The sequence below is a fragment of the Canis aureus genome, chromosome 15, assembly GCF_053574225.1.
Source record: "Canis aureus isolate CA01 chromosome 15, VMU_Caureus_v.1.0, whole genome shotgun sequence".
In the NCBI taxonomy this organism is placed as follows: domain Eukaryota; kingdom Metazoa; phylum Chordata; class Mammalia; order Carnivora; family Canidae; genus Canis; species Canis aureus.
Genome location: NC_135625.1, coordinates 63,806,468 through 63,830,502, shown reverse-complemented (window position 1 = coordinate 63,830,502; position 24,035 = coordinate 63,806,468). Strand labels below are relative to the sequence as shown.

Genomic DNA, 24,035 nt, shown 5'->3' with positions numbered 1-24,035 from the left:
AGTTTATCACTACTAGACTGGCCTTGCAAGAAATGTTAAAGGAAATTCTTTCAGCTGAAATGAAAGAGTGATAATTAATAACAGAAAAACATATGAAAGTATAAGTTTCGCTGATAAAGATAGTTCATTACTTATAAAGCTAGTCTGAAGACTAAAAGGTAAAGTATGTAAAATGTAATTGTGATATCAAAAACAGAACGTTCATGAAGGGAAGTAAACATGCATAGGTTTAGAGTGTGTTCAAATTTTACTTGATATAACAGCCTATTTGGAATTGATAAGTTGTTTTATGTAAGCCTAATGGTAACCACAAAGCAAAAACCATTGGTACATACATAAAAAATGAAAAGCAAGAAATTTAAGCATAACACATAGAAAATCATAAAATCACAGAAAAGAGAACAAGAGAAGAAAACAGAAACAGAGTAACTACAAAACAACCAGACACAATTAACGAACTGGCAATAAATATGTACCTATTAATATTTACTTTAAATGTAAACAGACTACATTTTCCAGCCAAAGACACAGAGTGGCCACAGAGTGGCTGAATGGATAAAAAAAGGATCCACCTAGATCCTGCCTACAAGCAACTCACTTCAGCTATAAGGACACACAGAAAGTGAAGGGATGGAAAAGATATTTCATGGAAATGGAACCAAAAAGAAAATTGGTATAGCTATATAGATATCAGACAAAATATACTTTAAACAAAGACTGTAACGAGAGAGAAATAAGGTCATTATCTAATGATAAAGAGATCAACCCAACAAGAGGATATAACATTTGTAAACATTTATACACTTAATAGTAAAGCAAATATTAGTGGACATAAAGAGAGAAATAGACAACACAATAATAGTAGGGGACTTTAATACTCCACTGTCATCAATGGATAGATCATCAGACAGAAAAATCAATAAGGAAACATCAGCTTTAAATGACACATTAGTTTGCTGGACTTACCAGATATACAGAACACTTCATCCAAAAGCAACAGAATATTCTCCAGGACAGGTCACATGATAGGCCATTAAACAAATATTAATAGATGTAAGAACACTGAAACCCTATCAAGCATTATTTCCAAGCCACAATGGTATGAAATTAGAAATCATTTACATGAATGAAACTGAAAAATTCACAAATACATGGAAATTAAATGACATGCTACTAAACAACTAACTGGTCAAAGAAGAAATTTTAAAAATATTTTAACACAAAAGAAAACGGAAATACAATATACCAAAACTTATAGGAAACAGCAAAAAGGAGTTCTGAGAGGAAATATCACAGTGATAAATGCCTACATCAAGAAATAAACTAAGAAAAAAGATCTAAAATAACCTAATTTGTTCCTCAAGGAACTAGAAAAGAAAAAAGTCCAAAGCTGGTGGAAGGAAGGAAATAACAAGTATCAGAGTGGAAGTAAATACTCATAAAGCATTAGATTAGATTAATGGAACTAAGACATGGCTTTTAAAAAAGATAACCAAAATAGACAAGAAATGAGAGACCTTATAACAGATACCACAGAAATACAAAAGATCATAAAAAACTATTATGAACAACTATACACCAAAAATTGGACAACCTAGAAGAAATTTACATATTCCTAGAAACCTGTAGTCACTATGAATGAACCATAAAGAAGCAGAAAATCTTAAATTACAAATAAGTAGATCGGATTAGTAATCAAAAACCTTCCAAAAAACCTAAGACCAGGACCAGAAACTTCTCTGTTGAATTTTACCAGACATTCAAGAAGTATTGCTAATTAATCTCTAACTCTTGCAAAAAATAAAAGAATACTTCCAAAGTCATTTTGTGAGGCCAGCATTACCTTGATACAAAAACCAGACAAGGATGCTGCAAAAATCCTCAATAACCTATTTATAGACAAATTCAACAACACATTGAAACAAGCATACACCATGATTTAGAGGGATTACTTGCAGGGTTGTAAGGATGCTTCAATGTCCATAAATCAGTCAACATCATACATGACATTAATAAATGAAGTATAAAAATCATTATCTCAATAGGTGCAGAAAAAGCATTTGACACAATTCAACACTCATTTATGATAAAAACTTTCAGCTAAGTGGGCATAGAAGGAATGTACCTCACCTTAATAAAGGCTATATTATGACAAATCTACAGCTGACATCATACTGAAAGATGAAAAGCTAAAAGTTGTCTTAAATTAGAAACAAGACAAAATTGTTCACTCTCATTACTTTTATTCAACATAATATTAGAAGTCCTACCCAGAGCAATTATGGGAGAAAAAAGAAAAACCATTTAAAACAGAAAAAGTAAAATGTTACTATTTGCAAATGACTTAATATTATATGTAGAAAACCCTAAAGACTCTAAGCGCACCCCCCAAAAAAAATTAGGGTAAATGAATTCAGTAAAGTCGTGAGGTACAAAATCAATATACAAATACCTGTTGTTTTTCTATACACTAACAAATGATCGGATAGGGGAATTAAGAGAACAGCCCCCATGTCCCATTTACTATTAAATCAAATAATAAAATACCTGGGAATAAATTTAATACAGAAGGTGAAACACCTGCACACTCAAAACTATAAGACATCAATGAAAAAAAAATTGAAGACACAAAAAAATGGAAAGATTTCCATCATCATGGATTGATAGAAGTAGTATTGTTAAAATGACCTTTCTTTTTTTATTATTTTTAATGGCCTTTCTATATGAAGTAATATCCAGATTCAATGTAATTCTTATCAAATTACAGTAGTATTTGTAACAAAAATAAAATAATACTAAAAGTTGTATGGAACCAGAAAATACCTGATAAAGCAATTAAATTCATACATATATGGTCAGTTAATTTACAACAAAGGAGCCAAGAAGAAACAATGAGAAATCTCTTCAATAAATGGTGTTGGGAAAACAGAAGAGCTACATGCAACAGAATGAAACTGGATGAGTATCTTCCATCATATGCATAAATTAACTCAAAATGAATCAAAAACCTGAAAAGAATAAAACCTTAAGATTCTGAGAACACAAAGCAGTAATTTCCTTGACTTAGGTCTCGAAGATTTTTTGGATTTGATACAAAAAGAAAAGGCAACAAAAATAAGTGGGACTACATCAAATTAAAAGGCTCATACACAACAAAAGAAAATGAAAAGACAAGTTATGAATGAGAGAAAATATCTGAAAATCATCTATCTGATAAAGAGTTAAGATCCAAAATATATAAAGAACTCATACAACTCAATAGCAAAAACAAAACACATACACACAACCAAACCAAAAGCCTCCAAATAAAAAGTGGGCAGGGTAACTAAATAGACATTTTCCCAAAGACAACATGCAGATGGCCAACAGGCACAAGAAAGGGTGCTCAACATCACTAATCCTAAAGAAATGTAAATCATAACAACAATGAAGTATCACCTCACACTTGCTATAATGGCTAAAATAAAAAAGACAGGAAATAACAAGTGTTGGCAAGGACGTAGAAAGAGGATAATTACTGTGCACTGTAGGGAAATGAAAATTAGTATAGCTATTAAGGAAAACAGTATGAAGGCTCCTCAAAAAATTAAAAACAGAATTATCCTGTGATCCAGAAATTCCACCTCTGGGTAAAGATATGAAAAAAAAACAGTAGTTTGAAAAGATATTTGCACCTATGCATTCATAGAATCATTATTTACAGTAGCTAAGACATAGAACAACCTAAATGTTCCTTGATGGATGAATAAAGAAAATGTGTTGTGAGTGTGTGTGTATGTGTGTGTGTGTATGAAAAGAATCCTTTCTTGTATGAATGGCAACATAATTTGCCATTTGTGACAACACGGATGCGTCTTGATGGCATAACACTAAGTGAACTAACTTAGATGAAGAAAGACAAATACCATATGATCTCACTTAAATGTGGGCTCTAAAAAAGAAAAGTAAAGAAAATAAACCAAAAAACTCACTTACACACAGGCCAGATTGGTGGTTGCCAGAGTTGGGTGTATGGAGGGTGGAGAAGGAGATTCAAAGATTCAAAATTTGAGTTATAAAATAAATAAGTCATGGGATGTAATGTACAGCATGATGACTACATTTAATACTATACTGTAAACTTGAGAGTTGTTAAGAAAGTGAATCTGAAACATTCTCATCACAAGAAAAAATATTTTTTGTGATACCTGGGTGTTTGAGCAATTGAGCATCCGCCTTTGGCTCAGGGTGTGATACTGGGATCCAGGATCGAGTCCCGCATAAGGCTCCTTGCAGGGAGCCTGCTTCTCCCTCTGCCTATGTCTCTGCCTCTCTCTGTGTGTCTCATGAATAAATAAAATCTTAAAAAAAAAAAAAAAGATTTTGTATCTATATGTGGTGATTGTTTTTAACTAGACTTACTATGATGACCACGTCTCAATATAGTTGGCCCTTGAACAGTTTGGAGGTTTAGGGCCCCAATGTTCCAGCAGTCAAAAACCTGTGTGTAACTTTGGCTCCTAAAAATCTTAATTACCTATAGCATACTGTAGACAGGAAAACTTACTGAAAACATAAACTGTGAATGAATGTATATTTTTGATGTTATATGTATTGTATAGTAATTCTTACAATAAATCAAATTACAGAAAAAATATTATTAAGAAAAGAATGAGAGAAAATGCAATTATGGTACTGTATCAAAAGATTTTGACATATAAAGTAGACCCAAGCATTTCAAACTTATGTCATTCAGGGGTCAACTATATACACAAAATCCATGTGTTGTATAATAATAATTTAATATCAATTTTATCTCAAAAAAGTAAGGTAATTTATGAAATTGAAACTCTATTTTCAATGTATTCTGAATTAGAATAAAGGTTTTACAAATACTGAAATAACTGTAAATATAACGATGCCCAAGTTTTCAACATTATTATGCCTTGTTAATTAGAAAGTAAAGAAACTGTTTAGACAAAAATTCTACAGGTCCAAAAGTTCTCACCTTACACACTGACATCAATTCTTGGTAATAGAGAACTATGTTAAAAAGTAAGATCAGTGAGATTGCTGTAATGGGTAGTAATGTCCTCAGAACATGCGGAAACTTTTTAATATTGATCTAGATAAACACTATCTTGTCATCATTTTAACTAAGAGAAAAAGAAATGCAGAGCAATATCACAAACAATTTCCCTTCCCTATTGGTTTCTGTAAGACATGTATGTAGTTCAAATACTGAAAATTTCATTTACAAATACATCATTGCTTAATCTCAACAGAGATTAATTCTCACAATCTCCAGGAGACCGTTGAGGCATTCTGCAGCAGCAATCATTGCTCAAACAAGAAAGATGAAAATCTTTAGATGAAAGATAATTATAAATTAACCTGGGAAAATAAGATTACCTAGGAAGATGATACTAATAAGAACAAAATTAAAGTAAAAATTCCACTTTAAAAAAAAAAAATTCCACTTTTTTTCCTATAGTGGAATGAAAATATAATTTCTTATAAAAGCTCATTGTAATGGTATATTTGTATAGTGATTAATGAGCTCATTAAAATTGGTCACGCATAAAAATTCAAAATTTCATAGTAATAATTTGAATTATTTTTCCATATAATAAAATTATTTAGATAATCTCTAGCATTTTTGATGAGCCTATTAATGAGCTCACAAGTCACAAAAATTTTAAGGGAAAGCATATAGTTCTTAAAAAAAGGAGCATAGCAATTCAAAATTACAAAGGAAGTTGGCAGAATTGAGTATTTTAAGTGTCAAACTGTTAATATACATAATAATAAAGGTGACAATAATAGATTGATTTTGGCAAGAGAAGATAACCTTGTAACTTTGAATTCTCAGTAAAATGAAGAGAATTAGCTGAAATAGGCAAAAAAAACCTCAGCTGAGAAAATTATTTTTTTCTAAATTGGCTGTCACAAAGGATTTCCATAGTAATTGACCAAACACTTCATTAAACATAGACTCAATTCTCTTTTGTCATTTCATATAGAAATTTCTTATATTCATATTTACCTCAGTTAAATGATTTTCTTTAAGCAAAATATTACATCCATGACACTATTAAAAACAGTACAGTCTGTAAGTAATATGCTTTAAATAGAAGGACTCACAGAAGATGAAAGTGAAAGGACGGAGAAACATACCATGATAATAGTAATAAACAGAAAGTTGAGTAGCTTCATTATTTTCAGACAAGAATTTAGAAGTATAATCTTCAGAGATAAGACATAAAAAAAGAACATTAAAAAGGTCAATTCTCCAAGAAAACTCTAAACCTCTATGCACCTAACAACATAAGATCAAAATAAAAAATTAAAAATAAAACTGAAAGGAGACATAGACAAACCCACTCTTTTAACTATATTTTTAAAATCCTTTTTTTTTTTTTAGTAATTGATAAACCAAGAAGACAGAAAACCAGTAAAAATAAAATTGACCTGAAAAGCACTAGTCTATGAACTTGATCTAACTGACGTTTTTAAAATTCTCTATCAAAAAAAAAAAATATATTCTCTATCCCTCAATAGCAGAATACACATTTTTCTAAAGCCCACATAGACCATTAAATAGGACAGATCATATCCTGGCCATAAAATAAACTTTAATTTAAATGAACATAAATCATATAAAGTGTATTCTCAGGTGCAATGGAATCAATAATTAATAATTTCCTAAAATAGAAAGCAATAGTCCCAGGTGATTTCACTTTTGAATTCTGTCAAATAGTTAGTGAAGAAATGATACCAATAATCCACAATCTCATCCAGAAGATGAAAACAGAGGAAACACCTTCTAACTCATCTGTGAAGCCAGCATTATCTTAATAACACAACCAGATGAAGATCTTATAAGAAAGGAAAACTAAAGACCAAAAATATGCTATCAATAGACATACAAAATTCCTCCACAAAATGTTGACAAATGGAATCCAACAATGCATAAAGTAATTGTACAACCAAGTGTGATTTACTTCAGATATATGATTGTTTCAACATTCAAAAATCAATTAAGTTTACTTATCACATCAAGAGGATAAGAAAATTCATCAGATCAGATCAATTCATGCAGAAGAAGCATTTCACATATTCTAATACCCATCCATGATAAAATTCTCAGCGAAGTGAGTGCAGAGGAGAACTTCCTTAACCTGCTAAAGACTATCATTTCATGAAGGTACAAAAATCAGGGTGCTATACAACAAAGTAAATACCAGAGTGAGACGAATCCATGCTTTACATCTTTCCTTACTTGTCCATTGCTGAGTTGTGGAGAGTGGCTGTCCAGTTCTCTTACTGATCATTGAAATTCTCAACTGGTTTTCTGTTCTTCACGTCTGTGTGTTATGAAACACTTCCATTAGTAAGTATAGTTCTGTATGGCTGATAATGATAATTACTATTAATGTAATAGCTGATGTTTAACATTTAGTGAGGATTTACAGGTCACACCGGGCCCACCGGTCTACATGGATTACCTATTGCACCTCAAAACATTCTATGATTTATTTTTAATTCCCATTTATAGCTGAAGATCCTAACATACAGAAAGAAAGCAGTTTGACTAGCGCTATAAATTTAGGATTCAAGCCTATATAATTAGGCTCCAAAAGCAATGCTTCTCCTCTATCATGATGACTTGCCTCTTGGGCAGGAGAATATAGTTAGAAAAATAAAACCCCTCAATTAATTCTGGTGAAAGCCAGAGCCTTCCCTTCTCTTTGAGAATTCCTGGGATACACCCTAAATCTCCACATCAGAGTGTCAAAGGACCCAGTATACAAGTTTAGAACTTCTGCCCTTTCATATAGTCTATTTTCACAAAATAAAGGCCAAACTTAGTATTCATTGAAACTACATTTTTTCCTCCCTCAATCCAACTCCATCTCACTTTTGATAAAATTGTGATCTTTTTCCATATCCTGACATTAGATTATCTGTGAATCTCTGTCTGAAGTTAGGTTTTGATTCTTTTGTTATATTCCATCATAGTGAGAAAACAAATATTACTTACAGATAAATAGAAATGTCTCCTTTTATCCAGAAGCTTAAAACTAGTTTTAATTAGTTAATAAATTTGTCCCAAACCAAGGAGTAGGTCATTCTGGAGTTTTAATTTCCTGGGTCAGTATTATTCTAAAACAAGCAAAAGATGATATTTTGATTTCAGGAAGTTTAAATACTTAGCAAATTTTGTGAAATTGAGTGCTCTTATTTTCTTGGTCTTTTACATGAAAAAATTCCCTATATAAAGAAGTTAATAAAGATAAATGGATTATTCACTGAACAAAACACAAAATACTAGCTATACAGTACTATAATTAAATTACCAAGCAGATAGAAATACTGAAATGCCAAATGGAATTCCAAGCAATTTGTCCTTTATATGAGTACATGACTTTCTAAAGAACAATATACTTTCATGTTTAATGTCAATTGCATAATTGTCTGCAAAAGAATTCCAGCATATAAAAATAAAACTGTAAAAATAAATAAAATAATAAATACCTGTAGGTGCATTTTAAGTTTTCTTTTGTTAAGGATATATATTAATTAAGTAGAAAACACATTAAAATTTGACAATTTCTGGAGTGGGAGCAGGCATGTTTAGAAAAAGCTTTTAAGTTCTTTTTCTCTTAATGACTTACATTTGGGGGGTGGAAATCACAGCTTTTTTCATTGCTCTTAATTTGTCTCCTTTTCCATAAAATGTTTGGGGAAAATAAACTTTAGTCTTTCCACTTACATAGCTACAAAATGCCTAGTCCAAACCTATTCTATTCATTAGAATATCCATTTACATTTTTATAACACTAAAATAGTGATTGCTACTTCCTTGCTGACTTTGAATAACTGGGTGATAAGAACACTGGACATAAACTATAAAGGAGTTGTAATTTAAATATGCTTATTAGGGCTCTTCACCATAATCTTCATATAACAATTAGAGTTCCATCTATCCCAACAGTGATTCTTGGGATTTATTACCTTTCAATGTTTTTTTTTTTTTTTTAAGATTTTATTTATTTATTCATGAAACACACAGAGAGAAAAAGGCAGAGACCCAGGTGGAGAGAGAAGCAGGCTTCTCACAGAGAGCCGGATGTTGGACTCAATCCTGGGATCCCCAGGATCATGCCCTGTGCCAAAGGCAGACGCTCAACCTCTGAGACACCCAGGCGTCCCTATTAGCATTCAATCTTGAAACAAAATCCTATAAGAACTGTTTATGACCAAGAAAAAGTAATAGCATCTGAATTTACACTCCCAGCTTAAACAACTAAAAGTCTGGACATACTATGTAAATCAACACTTTTCAAGGCATCGGAAATTCTGCAAGTGAGGGCAGTGATCCCTAACTGCAGGTACACAAAGGTGTACCTAGAGGTGAGCTCTAGGATCACCACCCTAAACTTCAGAGAAGCCTTACGCTGCCTCTCAGGAGGCAAAACCCAGGCAGAGAGTGTACTCTGGGCTGAAGAGGCATTGAGAATGTGGGTAGAATGAGAGGCTAGAGTTCCCAGGGCAGAATCCTGAGAGGAGAAAGCTTCACAGAGAAAGCAATGTGGAGAGATGTACTGGGTTCTCTTTCAGTCTTCAGCTGAGTACTTCTCAGTGTTTGATGGTGAGGAAACTACTTGAAGCCCCAGAAACAACCATCTAAAATAAACAGAGGGAAGCAGCCTTCAGAGTTCACACATCCAGGTGTAATTCCTATTCACCCCGAGTGGAAAACTTCACAATTCATGGGTCCTTCGGTAGACTACTCAGAAGAGATTAGTCCCCAAACTGGAGAAAAAAATAGACCTAGGGTGAACTCTGTTCTGGTCCTGCCTAACAAAACTTAAAAGCAAGACAGAACATATTATTTTCAAGTAACTTAACTGATCCATTAACAAAGCTCAGTCCTATTCCAAGGAATGCAAAGGTACAGAGGCACAACTAGGTGTTCATTAAAAAATTACCAGGTATGCAATAAAGAAAACATGATACATAAAGAAGAAAAAAATCAATTAAAATTAACCCAAGAAATGCAGATTATAGAATTAGTAACAACACAAATTAGAAAAACAGTTATTATAACTGGATGCTATGTATATAAGAAGCTAGAGGGAAAGAGTATGTTAAGTGAAATATGCAAATGTAAAAAGATGTAAAAATAATCTAGAGATGAAAACTACAGTGTCTGATATATAACGCACTAGATAGGAATAATGGTAGATTGGACTTTTCAGAATAATTAACAGTTGTGGATTAATAAACTTGAAGACCTAGATATAGAAACTATTCAAAATATAAAAGAGCAAAAAGAATGAAAAAAATAAATTGTTTCTCACTGAGTTGGTGGACAAACTCGATCAACTTACTATAAATGCAATTAGAGTCTCAGAACAAGCAAGCAAATTGAAGGAAGAAAGACAGAAATAATAGGAAAAATAAAGTTTGAAAATAGTGCAAATTTAATGAAAATAATACCCACTGATTTTAGGAGCTAAATGGACCCCAAACATAATGATTTGACAAAATCATTTGAAGGCTATATTATAGTAACTTTGCTTAAAACCTATGATATAGAAACATCAAAGAGTAGAGGAAAAGCAAACAGTACATACATAGGAACAAAGATAAAAATAAGAATAGACTTCCCATGATATAAGGCAAACCAGAAGTTACTAGAGCAGCATCTTTAAGATGGAAAATAGCCAAAATCAAACAAAGCAATCATTGTAGTTATATGCTCAACGTAAGTGTCTTCAAAAAAAAGGGGGAAATGAAAGCATGTTCATAATTTCAGTGGCTAAAAGAATTAATATTCTACAAACCTGAAATACAGCAAATGGTAAAGGAAAATGTTCAAGTAGAAGTAATGACACCAAGAAATCCTAATATACACAATGGAATGAAGAGTACCAAAATGGTAACTATGCAGATAAATATAAAATAGGTTTTTCCTCTTATGTAAAAATCTCCAAATGATAATTAACTGTTTAAAAAATAATATTGTGTTGTGGACTTTAAAACGTATATGTGACTGTAACTGTAGACAGTACTGACACAATGGCTTATAGGAAAAATGCAAGCATACGTTGTTCTTACACTGTGTATGATGTGGTATAGTGTCTTTTGAAAGCAGACTGGTAAGTTAAAATGTATAATACAAACATAAGCAAACACTAAAACAAAAAAATGTTATCGCTAATAATTAAAGGAGAAAAAATAGAATAATAAAATCTCCTAGCCCAAAAGAATGCATTCCAGTAAGGAAAAAAATGGAACAGGAATAAACAGGACATAGAGAAACAAAGAGCAAATAATAGACTTAGAACCAACTACAGCAATGATCATATTAAATGACATAAACTATTAATACACAGTGATTATAAACATGGATAAAAAGGGAATAACTATATTAGAATATATAACTAACTATATTCTGCTTTCAAAACACCCACTTTAAATATTAGATGGAGTGAACAAATTAAAAGACAGAAATTACCAAAGGTCATTCCAGAAGAAAATATATTACACAAATAGCCATATATCAATTATCTATAGTTGAAATCCTTCCCACAGAGAAAGGTCCAGGACAAGATGGCTGGAGTTTAGTAAATTAAATCCAACAATATATAAGAAGTGTCATAATTCACACCTTGAGTCTTAACAAAAATTAACATAATATAGATTGTGGACCTAAATATGTATCCCAGACTTCTGGAAGAGAGTAGAAAAGAAAATGTTTGTGATCTAGCATTGGGCTAAGATTTCCTAGAAGTGTAATAACTGAATAAAACAATGTTATGTTTTATAAAAAATAATAACTGGTTTTTGAAAGTTTCTACTAACACAAAGATAAGTCACAACTGGGAAAAATAATCATATATCTGATAAAGAACTATTCTGACTATATAAAGTAATATCAAACCTCAATAATAAAAAAAGTGACAACTTGAGTAGAAGTTAGACAAAATATTTGAATATATTTTTGTTTGCTAAGGGAGAACTAGAAGTGCAAATAAGGATTTGAAATGTCTTTCATCAATCATTATTAAAAAACTGCAAATTAAAATCACAAATTGATCCTACTCTACATCTCCTAGAATGCCTAAAATCAAAAAGCCTCACCAAACTAATCAGTGGCAAGATTGTTGAATATTTGTAAATCATACTAACTACTGGTAAGAATGTAGAATGCTAAACATGTTTTCAAAAATAGTTTGACTTTTGCCAAATAAAATATATGTCTTTAAAAAATAAAATATAAAAATTATATTTTAACACATTAAAAATATATGTATTAAAAATTTTAATACATTTTAATATATGTATTTTTAAAAGTAGGGATCCTGGGTGGCTCAGCAGTTAAGTGTCTGCCTTCCGCCAGGGTGTGATCTTGGAGTCCTGGGATCGAGTCCCACCTCCGGCTCCCTGCATGGAGCCTGCTTCTCCCTCTGCCTGTGTCTCTGCCTCTCTCTGTGTGACTCTCATGAATAAATAAATAAAATCTTAAAAAAAAAAGTAAAAAACTAAAGGTCTAGGACTCTTAAGACAATCACAACTACAACTTGTAAAGGATATCAGTATATTTACATTATATATATTTTAAAGATTGTATTTATTTATTCATGAAAGACACAGAGAGAGAGAGGCAGAGACACAGGCAGAGGGAGACGCAGGCTCCACGCAGGGAGCCCGACGCGGGAATCGACTCCGAGACTCCAGGATCATGCCCTGGGCCGAAGGCAGACACTAAACCGCTGAGCCACCCAGGGATTCCCTACATTATTTTTCAATTCAAAATGTAATATATGTAAATATGTTCAATTTCCATATTAAGAAAATACAGAAGTAACTAGGAAATGGCCCAATATTTATATTGATAATAGTTATTAAAAGTGGTGACATCTACTTATGCAGCTGATGTGGGGAAAGTGGCTTGCTCTTGACTACTCATGAAAATGTATTTCTTTCAGTCTTTTGGAAAAGCAACCTCAAATGTACCTACTAAAATTTAAAACACATATACAAATTGAAATAAGAGACAAAAAGTTATCTCTTGTATAGGCAACAGATTTGGAAATAAATTGCAGTGCTAAGTACTCAGGTATAATATATGAAAAATAAAAATTTACATCAGTAATCAGAGAATTCCTTAGATACAATTAATGTGAGAAGAGCTAGATGCAGAGAAATGTGTATAATGTTACCCATTTATACACAAAAATAGAAGAAATTCATTTTATGTGTGCTTACGTATATCAATAATGACATTATGAACATGGAGAAAAGTACACATCAGGTTAACATTTGTTTACACAGTAGGTAGAGAAGGGGAAAAAAGGTGAAAGGGATGTAAGTAAAAATAATATCAAAATGCTATAAGAACAAGAATGTCCATTTTCCAACTAAAAAATAAAATTCCTAGGGTTAGATATGTGAAAATATGTGGGTGGATGGGAGTTTGGGGCTTATCTAGAAGGATATATTTTTAAAAAGTTATAAAAATATTAATGATACTTCTTTTGGGCTATTGAGAACATTTTTTACTTTCTCACTTAGGTTTTTATTGCTTAATATTTTTACAATGACATTATATTGTAAATATAGTGAGAAATCTATTAAGTATATGAAACTACACAGAGAATGTAGGAGATTTTTAAACAATTATATTTGGATGGAAAATGTGTTAGGCCTTTCCTCCACCTTCCCTCCAATTAAACTATTCAAACTTCAAAAATGTAACAATTTAGGAACATATTCACATACCTGACAAGTACCAAGCTTGCCTGGGATTTCAGCACTCTGGATACTAGTACCTGCAGGGCATCAGAAATGTTTCTCCACATCTTTCTGCATTGCTTTCCTTTGTGTGGGATTTTTCAGGCAAGTTCTACTGAAGGTCAACAAGATAGTCATAGAAAGATCAAGGCTTAGATGCAACTAGATGAAGACTCCAATGAAGATGTGATTTATTTTCTTTATCCAATGCAACAGCAATCATCCCCAGGTGAGTTTTCCCTTACTTTCATGTAGCCTGGGTCACGTGTTCCACCTCTGCGAGTCTTGGGATGCAGTTCACTCACCTGCCAAGTCCACTACTTATGCTAATCCTTGGAGTCAGAGTGGAGTCCGCCCACCTGAATCATATAGAGTCAAGGTGATTTCCTTCTTGGAAACAGTTTGCCGGAACCAGATGAACAAGAGTTGGGCAATAATCCAACGTATAAGAGAAGTCTATATTATCTCATTCCTAAATGAGATAGAAAATTAAACCTGAATTTATATACCTTGTCTACATGAAATATATAATATTATATATATAAATATATAATATATAATTAATTATAGGTAAAAGATATTGAAAAATACATATATTGCAATAAAATGTTTAATATTTGTATATAAAGTCTCTATAATTCCTGAGGAAAAAAGGATAACAATTGAAAAAAATAATGAAGGACAAAAGCATAATTCCCAGTTAAAAAATGCTAATGACCAATGAGCTTATAAAAGATTATTCTCAGGGCATGTGAGTGGCTCAGTGGGTTAAGTGTCTCACTCCTGATTTCACTCAGGTCATGATCTCAAAGTCCTGAGATTGAGCCAGGCTCCATGGGCAGAGAGGAGTCTGCTTGAGATTCATCTCCCCCTCTGCCCCTGCCCACACTCATGCTCTCCCTCTTGCTCTCTAAAATAAAATCTTTTTAAAAAATTGTTAAAACAGTCTCATTTGTAACCAGTAATTCAAATAAATTTGACCATAAGATTTCAATTTTATTAATTAGATGATGGGACTGAAAATGAAAATATAAAAAATTGCAATGATAAAGCAATCTGCTAAAATTGGTACTCTCACACATAGCTGATGGAAATATAAATTGGTACCACTTTTTTGCCTGGTACAGCTTTCAAAGTTGACGAGTTGACAGTAATCTGTTGAAATTGAAAATGTGCACACTTATGTCTACCATACAAAAATATTCATAAATACACGCAGATGTATATTTGGTGTTACTGCACCGTTGTTATATGAAAAATTAGAAACTAAATACTAGGATAATGATTAATAAATTATGGGATGTGCATACTGGAATAATGTGAAAGTCCATAAAAGTATAAAATAGCTTGATATGAACAGAAATCTATAGCTCAATAGACCGTGTGTATATGAATTATTGAAAGTCATTCTGTATTTATATGCAAATACTAATCCTAACGAACCATACCCATCAGTACACGTGCGTGTTTGAGTCCATAGAGAAGGAAAAGAAGGATGAGTGTGAACCGTTTATAGAGGTTACTTTTGTGGAAAAGCAAGAGCATGGGAAGAGAATAGAAAAATATATTTCTGTGTTGTTAGAAGAGTGTTTGCCTTTTTTAGTGATTTTTTCAATTTATCGCTGGGGGAATGCTGCACATGTTGAAATAAATATGTCATATTTGCAAAAATTAGAAAAATCATCTTTCTGAAGCTTGTTCAAAGAAATAGCAATTGTTGCTTTTGTTTTTACCTTCATTTCATAAACAAGCATTATTTATTTTTTTACTTCTGTGTCCTAACCCCATCTCCCCTCCACCATCCCTAAGCCTCCTGATGCTGGATATACATGTGGAGGTGGAAATGCTAATAGAAGTCGATCTATACGAGGCCATTTAGCATGGTCTCCATGGAGGTGTATCTCACACTTGGTAATTTATTTCCTATGATCAACACACCATTAAGAATGTATTGGCTACAATTTCTTTTGTCTTCTTAAATCTTTAGAACTGTCCTAATGGTTGAAGGAGCTAAGCCTAGAACACAATACACTTACTCTTGATCGTCACTCTCTTGGCTTTTTGTTTGTTTCCATTTTAAGCTAATGTAACTATTGTATTTTTTTTTCTCTTTTATCGTTGAAAATAGCTAAATGATTCTATGAATCAGTAGTCACTAGAAAGTGGGCTATTACTTGTCACGATTTCTTTTGGGATGGTTAGGCACACCTGGAGCTGGGCCTGTAATGTCTGGTAGACTGGTCCTCCCTAGGAGCAGAGTTGGGGCTGCCTGTTGGCTGTGGCCAGCCTGAGGACAAGTCAGCACTGCTTAGATTGCACCAAACAAAGGAGTTCTGCACAGACCTTCCAGAGAGCTATGTAATTTGAGCATGCCTATTAGTGTAATACAGAAGAGTTATGCTTTTTATTTTCAAGACAAACTTTTATAAAAACTCCCTTTTCTCATTTTTATTTATATTTTTTATTTTAAAGATTTTATTTATTCATGAGAGATACAGAGAGAGAGGCAGAGACATAGGCAGAGGGAAAAGCAGACTTCCCCCGAAAGGAGCCTGATGTGGGACTCGATCCCAAGATCAGGATATCATGCCCTGAGCCAAAGGCAGACGCTCAACCACTGAGCCACCCAGGTGTCCCTCATTTTTATTTTATTATGAAGCCAAAATTTGTTTTGTGTGTGAGAGTATATTACTATAAGTATAACGTAGACTGAGACAATATTATGATTTGATTTACCTAAGAGTTTTTGCATGAACTTTTAAGAAAATACCATAAAGAAACAAAAAGACAATATAAAAAAAATATTTTGCATCTGTAATTCTAAGAAACCTGGCTTACCATTTAATTCTTTTTTTATACTCTGCACACTTTTCAGTAATTGGCATTTTTTAACTAATCAAATCCATCAGCTTGATCATTCTTACTGTTGTTTGCCTTCAGTTCATGTTTTTTAATTTGTTAATTGCCGTGTTATTGTACTTGCCCTTGTTTGAGTCAAATATTTTTTTTAAAAATCACATTACTGATGCTATGATGATATGAATGTTTAGCCTAAATGTGCCTTGAGGGAAGTTTTTGGACCCAAAGTTTGGAGTATTGCAGACTTTGGATGAAGGAAAACTAAGTTCTTTAATGTAACTTTAATGCATTATTTAATGACTGCAATAAATTCTGATGCATTTTTCTCTCTACAAAAGAAGAAAAATCATTTAATATTTAATACAATTTCTCAATTTACAATTGAGGTTCCAAGTATTCATTTTCCTACTCTTGAAACATAAACCTCTTCATCATACAAAATGGCTGTGAAGGAACTTTTTTTCAACAATGAACATAATATCAGCTTTCAATTTAACAATTTTTAAATCAAAAGTATTTCTTGCATAAAAATCTTTTTTTTTACACTGCTTCACACAAAAGCAAATGCATAAACTTGATAGATAGCTTTTTTTTTTTTAACCTCACGTATTTTAAACTCATTTCTATGTTGGGGAACTGTGCTTTTTCAGCTATTGAAGTTATAAGAGGGAATAAGTAATTGTATAGAAGAGGAAAAATACTATAAAAATATATTTGACTTCTAGAAAGCTTTGCATAGAAAGCTTTATTTATTTTTTTTTTTTTTGCATAGAAAGCTTTAGAAAACTTCTATAAGAAACAGTGCATCACCTACTAATTTATCACTGGACTGAGAAAAAAGGAAAATTTTGTCTTATTTTTGGAACTAGCATATGAATTAAGAAAGACCAGAATAAATAAGCATCACTTGGAAAGGCAGGGGGTGGGGGGTGGGTATGGAAGCAGAGAGAGAAATAGTTGTGTTTCCTCTTTTCTAAAATGTCTGGAAAGAGGCAGTATGGGAAAATGTTTAGTTGATGCATACTCTTCTAAGTACTGAGGTGTAGGATAAGAGAGAGTGAGCAGGAAATAGAAGGTTAGTTAGAAAAAGTAAGTAGGCTTAGATTAGGTTTTAAATAATGTTTACAGGATAATGGACTCTGAACTATCAATAAAGCCCTAAAAAAGGCATCACATATATAGAAGCCCGAGCAAGAAAGACTTTTAAATAATAAAGAGCAACAAAAATTATATTAGAATTCTTGCATTTGAATAAGATGTATTACTTAATGAGGTAGCAGGAAACTTTAACAGCTTAAATTTGGGTAATAAGAAAAGGGAGATATTGACAGTATACAAGCTTATTACAATTAATTATTGGAATATTCCATATAACTTCTGTTGTTTTTGTTCTATCTATGCAATCATCCATCACTATTTATCTATCATATGCTTACTGAAAAGTATATAAACAATATCATGTAAGTTTAGAAAGCAATTTTTCAGGTGCGTTGTATTGATTTCTTAATTTGGAGGAATAGTTTACAGTCTAAATCACATTTGAGGGCACCTGAGCAGCTCATTTGGTTAAGTGTCCCACTCTTGATTTTGGCTCAGGTCATGATCTCAGAGTCATGAGATCGGGCCCCACATCAGGCTCCATCCTCAGCAGAGTCTGTCTGAGACTCTCTTTCCCCCTGCCCCTCGCCCTACTCACATTCTCTTTCTCTCAATAAAATAAATAGTAAAATCTTTTAAAAAAATAAAAATAAATCCTATTTAACAGGTGTTAATGCCTGGACATTCTTAGCCCTATGAGATAGGTCAGATATTATTATTTCCATACAAACAAGGAAAAATGCAAAAATTCCCAAAGACTCCTGAAATAATTAATGAAGGAATTCTGATAATTTTCTTAAAGCATAATAACTGTGGTTTATTCCTGTTTTATCTTTTGTTATTATGAATCTTATTGTTGACAATTTGATAACCCTCAAGTTTGATAATCCCTCAATTATTTTATCTATTCCCCCAGTCATTTATTCAAAAAGAAAAACCTGATGTACATACAGCAGGCTTTAGGAGGGAATGGAGATGCAGCTATTAATAGAACTTGGTTCTTTCCTTCAAAGGACTCACAGTTGTTTCAGAAACTCTAGCACAGGAAATATGCTTTTTACTGATTTAAATGTATAAGATATAAAATTTTAAATCATCAAAAACATATCATAGCATAAAGTTTCACGGGTCAGAATAAGACTGCTGAAGCTCAAATCTTAGTTCTCCCACTTTCCAGTTGGGGTCTTAAGTAATTTCTCTCTACCTAAATGATAGAGATTGAGTATTACATGTCTCGTGGTATCATTGAGAGGGTCAAATGAGTCAATTCATGTTAAGTGCCTAGAAGAGTACCTGGCATACAGTGGGAACTTGATAAGTATCTTCTATCACATACATCAATCACTCATTCATATGATACACTACTATTGTCCAATAGTGGTTACGTCACTTATTAGTTTATATTATATGTATGATACATATTGTATGTATGTATGTTGATAAACATCTTAATGTTTAAATAGTACAGGTTTAAAAAAAAATGGCACTTACTGAACACAAGGAGTGCTTCAGTTTGAATGAGGACACAGTTCCAGAGAAATTGGTTATCTGGAAATGTATGGGAGTCTTCCGAAAATTTAAAGAAGACTTTTAATTAACATTTTTGTAAAACTTAGGATTTGGCCTTTGGTCATTATGTGATTTCTGTGGATAAATTACCCACTGGGTAATTTATACACCAGAAGATTTCCTCAGATATTGCCTCTTACTGGCGCTCTTATTCAACAAAGGACACAAAGCATATTTCCACACTGGGACTTGGGATCCCATCTCAAAGTAAAGGTATTTGAGAAGTAATCTCACAGTGTGCAAAAACACAGACTTAGGAATTTGTTTCGTATGAATCCCACCAGTCCCACTACAAACTATTTGGGTAATCTTGGGCAAATCCTGCAATCTTCTGTGTTTGGCTTCTTCCTTTGTTAAAAGGAGGTAAAGATTAATACTAACTTCATGCTTTGAAGAGGAAGTAAATTAATAAATGCTAAAATCTTGGAGAAAGTATGACCCATCATAAATACTATAAAAGTGTTTGCCATTTTTTCTCACCATTGGCTACTCAGAGTTTAGCCATTTTAGAACAAGGATTAAATTAATTCCATGTTCCTTGTATCCTGGTTCCATATGTTTAATTCAATGTGTATTAACTCTGCAACTCAGGAATATCCTTTATCTTTAAAGGCCGTGCTCATGCCAGTGATGTTCTTATCATATGTTAAGTTCTTGCAAGTTATAAGAGAACCAGAACTACCTGCCTTTCCTGGAGGTTCTCCATCACCATTATCTAGGATGCTAATTGTAAGCAGATAAAAGGAAGGGTTCTCAGATAGTCCACCTTATTTCCTAAAATGGCAACTGTTTTGTGAGTGTCCTGTGGAAACCACTCTCACAGCAGGAGCAAGCTCACACACTGAGGGCTCCATCCAGTGGTGATTCCCAGTCTCGTCTTTATACAGGGCCTGTGTATTTTTGTCCAGTTTCATTTCCCCTCAAGGAAGTAAGTTACAGGTCTGTGTTAAAATAGATTGATGGCAGGAAGAAACATCACCTCCTGAGACCTTAGGCCCATTCATATGGGGAAGGACTCCAAGCAAGGAGCATTGAGCAAGCCTCAAACTAAATCTTAGGAAAGGTCCACTTCAGTCCTTTCATTTAACTTTCACCATGTGGCAGATGCTGAGCTTCTCCAAACATCCCAAGAAACTTTAGTCAAGTGTGTCAGGTTTTGCCTGATTCCATGAAGATCCTCCACTCTAGAAAATACGTTCTTCGCCTCTGAAAAGCATGAGCCATTTCTCGATGGAAAGTGCCATTCATTCTAATGTACCAAGCACTGCAGGTAGAAAGAAATGCAACGATGAATGACACAGTCCTTGTCTTCAAGTTGCTCATAGTTCAGAATCACAATATTTCAAATAATGAAGACATGAATGAATAAGTTATATGTGCTCAAATCATTAAGTCTAAGTCCTCATTTCCCTCTCTTAAAATAAGGCTAATAGCACCATGTATCTCGGAGGACCTAAGGTAGAAGCACTAACATGATGGATGGAGAGGCTTTGGCAGTGCCCTGCATACAGTAAGCATTAATTTTTCATATTTTTTGTTATGCATGCAATATTTTATCATTAGTATTGGATATTTACCTCATTTAGCCATTAATGTTGACCTCTTATGTGATTGCACTCAAAATGTGAATAATTAAAATATTTTTAATAACTTTTATATCACAAATGGTGGCACAGTAAAAATCTTTGTGCTAAAAATTCCACTGTCATTTTTGCTTAATACTAAGTAAATCAGACTAATTTTGCTAAAGATTAATAAAACATTTACTAAGTTATCTTCTCACTGATTTCTATAAGGCTGATCTATTTGAATATAAAATTCTCATTGAAATAAAACTAAGAAATATCAGCACTTTAATTAAAATGTTATTTGAGAAGAGTAAAATATAAAATTTATTTTGATGTATTTAAAATTTGTAATATTACATTCCAAAAATTAGAAGTCACTATGTAAGAATTATTTTCATTCAGTTGCATGTGTGTGCAGACAATACCTTTGTTCCTACAGAAGTGCTTCCCACCCATTCCTACCTCTACTGAACACTTGCGTGCTGGCTTCAGTTTGTGTCCAACCAGTTGGACACTTGAATAGGTCAGGATGATTAATGAAATCACACTTCTTTGTAGGGTCATTTCAACATGGCTATGTCTCTGGGTTAAAAGTCACAGTTCTCTCAAATTGACCTTGTTTCCATCATGATCTGTTACTGGGTGGGGGTAAGCAACTATTTTCTCCACATTGCTTCAGGTCTCAGGAGAGTGACAACAGCTGTTGTTAGCCCTGTAATAATGCAGGATCTCCTGAGGTTTCCCTATACTCTGGCCACACTTTCAAAATGGCCCCCCTTTTTAAGCTCTTTGAATTCTTCCAACTTAAGTGTACCGTCTGTTTCATGCTAAAAATCCCAATGAGAACCATCAGTAAAAAAATAAGGCAAATTAATTTTTTTTAAATTATTTTTTTAATTAAAAAAAATTAAAAATTTTTTAAATTAAAAAAATTGTCTCTGAAAAAAAACAGAAAACTATGCTTATAAGTTTGAGTTGGGGAGGCAGAAAGCACAGGGTTGAGAGTGCTGTATCTTAGAACATTTATGACAAAATTCCAATTTGGTCATTTATTATTGTCATTTACTTTATTTCTCTAAAATTCAATGTTCTCATAAAACGGGTTCATAGCAAATGGTCAGTGGCTTCTGTCTCATATTATTGATGTTAGAATTATATAAAAAGACATATGTAGACTATTTAATCTGATAACATTGTCAACATTTCAGGGTTTAAATTAATTTCTTTTTTATTACCATCACAAATCTAAATACTATGAGTAAAAAGATCTATGTGCATATTTTGAAGTAAGTTTAAGTTATAATTCTATTATAAAATAAAACATGCTTTGAGTCATTATATTAAAATTATTTTTAACTATCTAATGCAACCTATAATTTTTAGCATTTGTATTACCTTCATAGAATATTATCTGGTAAAGTAGAACAATTCTAACAAGTAGGGTAAGATCACAAATAAATAAGACATTTACTAAACTTCTTTCTATAAAAATGTTACTCTAAACTTAGTGTTATTTATTCTTTCCTCACAGATACTATACTTGCCTGGGAGGTTCCTTGGGAACTGCTTAAAGCAGGTAAAGCAATTCAGTGGGTAGGATTCAAGGTTCATACTAGAGCTGCATCAATTTTTTATCTTTTTAAAAATATTATACTAGAATAGATATGCCTTCTTTTGCAAGGAAAGTTTCATAGTTTAAGCTTAACCCAAATCAAGAGAATCACTATTATAAAAATGAAAAAGTATGTATAATATAAAAATATATTTGCTCATTTTTCTGCCTGTCAGTTGCATATTTTTTAAGCTCTGAGGCTCCTACAAAATGTATTAGACATAAGTATATATAATTGGCCTTAAATACATATCAGAAACTGTCAAATGTGTATTGAAATCTTCCAAATTATTTTAATGTAATTTTTTATGGTTTTTCTCATTTCAAGAGCAATACATACCTTATTGCAGAAAACTTGAAAATTAGAGAAAAAGTATAATGAGGAATCTATAATCGCAAGATAAAAAAGCAAACACTGTTAGTATATTATTATATAAATACAGCTTCTTGTTTTCTTTGGGCAGCTTGATTTTAGATATAAGGTGCTATTGCATTTTTTACTAAAATTATTATAGGGTTAATATGTTTCAAAATAAGTATTACATGGCAAGTATTTTTCTATGACATTACAAAAATCTTGAAAACACCATTTTAGTAGTATGATAATCACTTTATAAAAATGCATAATTGATTTAAGCACTCTGTGCATTTAGGTTCTTATAAATTTTTCAGTATTTTAAATAACTACATAATGATAATTCTTGTAAGAGAGTATTCTTTTTGAGATTTATTTATTTATTTGAGAGAAAGTGAGAGAGCATGAGCCAGGGAGGGGCCACTCTCAAGCAGATTCCATGCTTAGCACAGAGCCTGACCTGGGTATTGATTTGAGGACCCTGAGATCATGACCTAAGTTAAAATCAAGAATCAGAAGCTTAACCAACTAAGCCACCTTGGTGCTCATAAGAAAATATGTTTATAGTTATCAGATTACTTTCTAAGAATTTTTGAGTCGTAATAACTGACTTGAATACAAACCTATTTAGCTCTTAAAATATGCTTGCTTTATTATTTTGAGTTTTACAGATTCTCATACATAACAGCAGGAAATATTCTTTCCTTTTCATTTTATTTTGCTAGTTTAATAGATGGGGGATGACATATTACTGATTTATTTGCATTTCTTGTTTTATGCTGAGATGTATTATTTTATCATTGGAATATGCTATTTGTATTTCTTTTTATACAGCATTTTCTCTTTGGAAGTTTTCTGTGTTCTAATGCTGATGACAAGAAACAGACAAGTTATACTTTCAAAGACATGAGGTACCTGTGGAGTCTAAGAAGACTAGGTAAGCTAAAACCACATTGGGGCTAGAACCAACCATTCAGGGGTGAGCTGATAGATAGGCAGCTGCTTTTCAGGGTGAATTTCCAGATGTGAGCATAGGCTTAGGATGAGACAGTGGACTGTTGGTAGATAGAGAAAGGGAAATCTGCAAATCTTTTAACTGATATGTGGTTCTGGAATGATCAAATCTGAGGATTTTTGAGGACTTATATATAATCCTGGTTTCCCCTGCACTATCTTGATCGAATTGTCA

General features: G+C 32.5%; 1 long non-coding RNA gene across 6 annotated transcripts in view; it reads left to right on the top strand.

Moving 5' to 3' along the window:
• LOC144285042 (uncharacterized) overlaps positions 1–24,035 on the top strand; it is a 180,200-nt gene that overhangs the window by 122,096 nt on the left and 34,069 nt on the right. For all 6 annotated transcript variants that reach the window (XR_013353440.1, XR_013353438.1, XR_013353437.1 and 3 more), the window contains exons 3-5: positions 20,737–20,821; positions 22,411–22,455; positions 23,681–23,783. This is a non-coding gene — a long non-coding RNA (uncharacterized LOC144285042). The remainder of the gene's footprint in view (positions 1–20,736; positions 20,822–22,410; positions 22,456–23,680; positions 23,784–24,035) is intronic.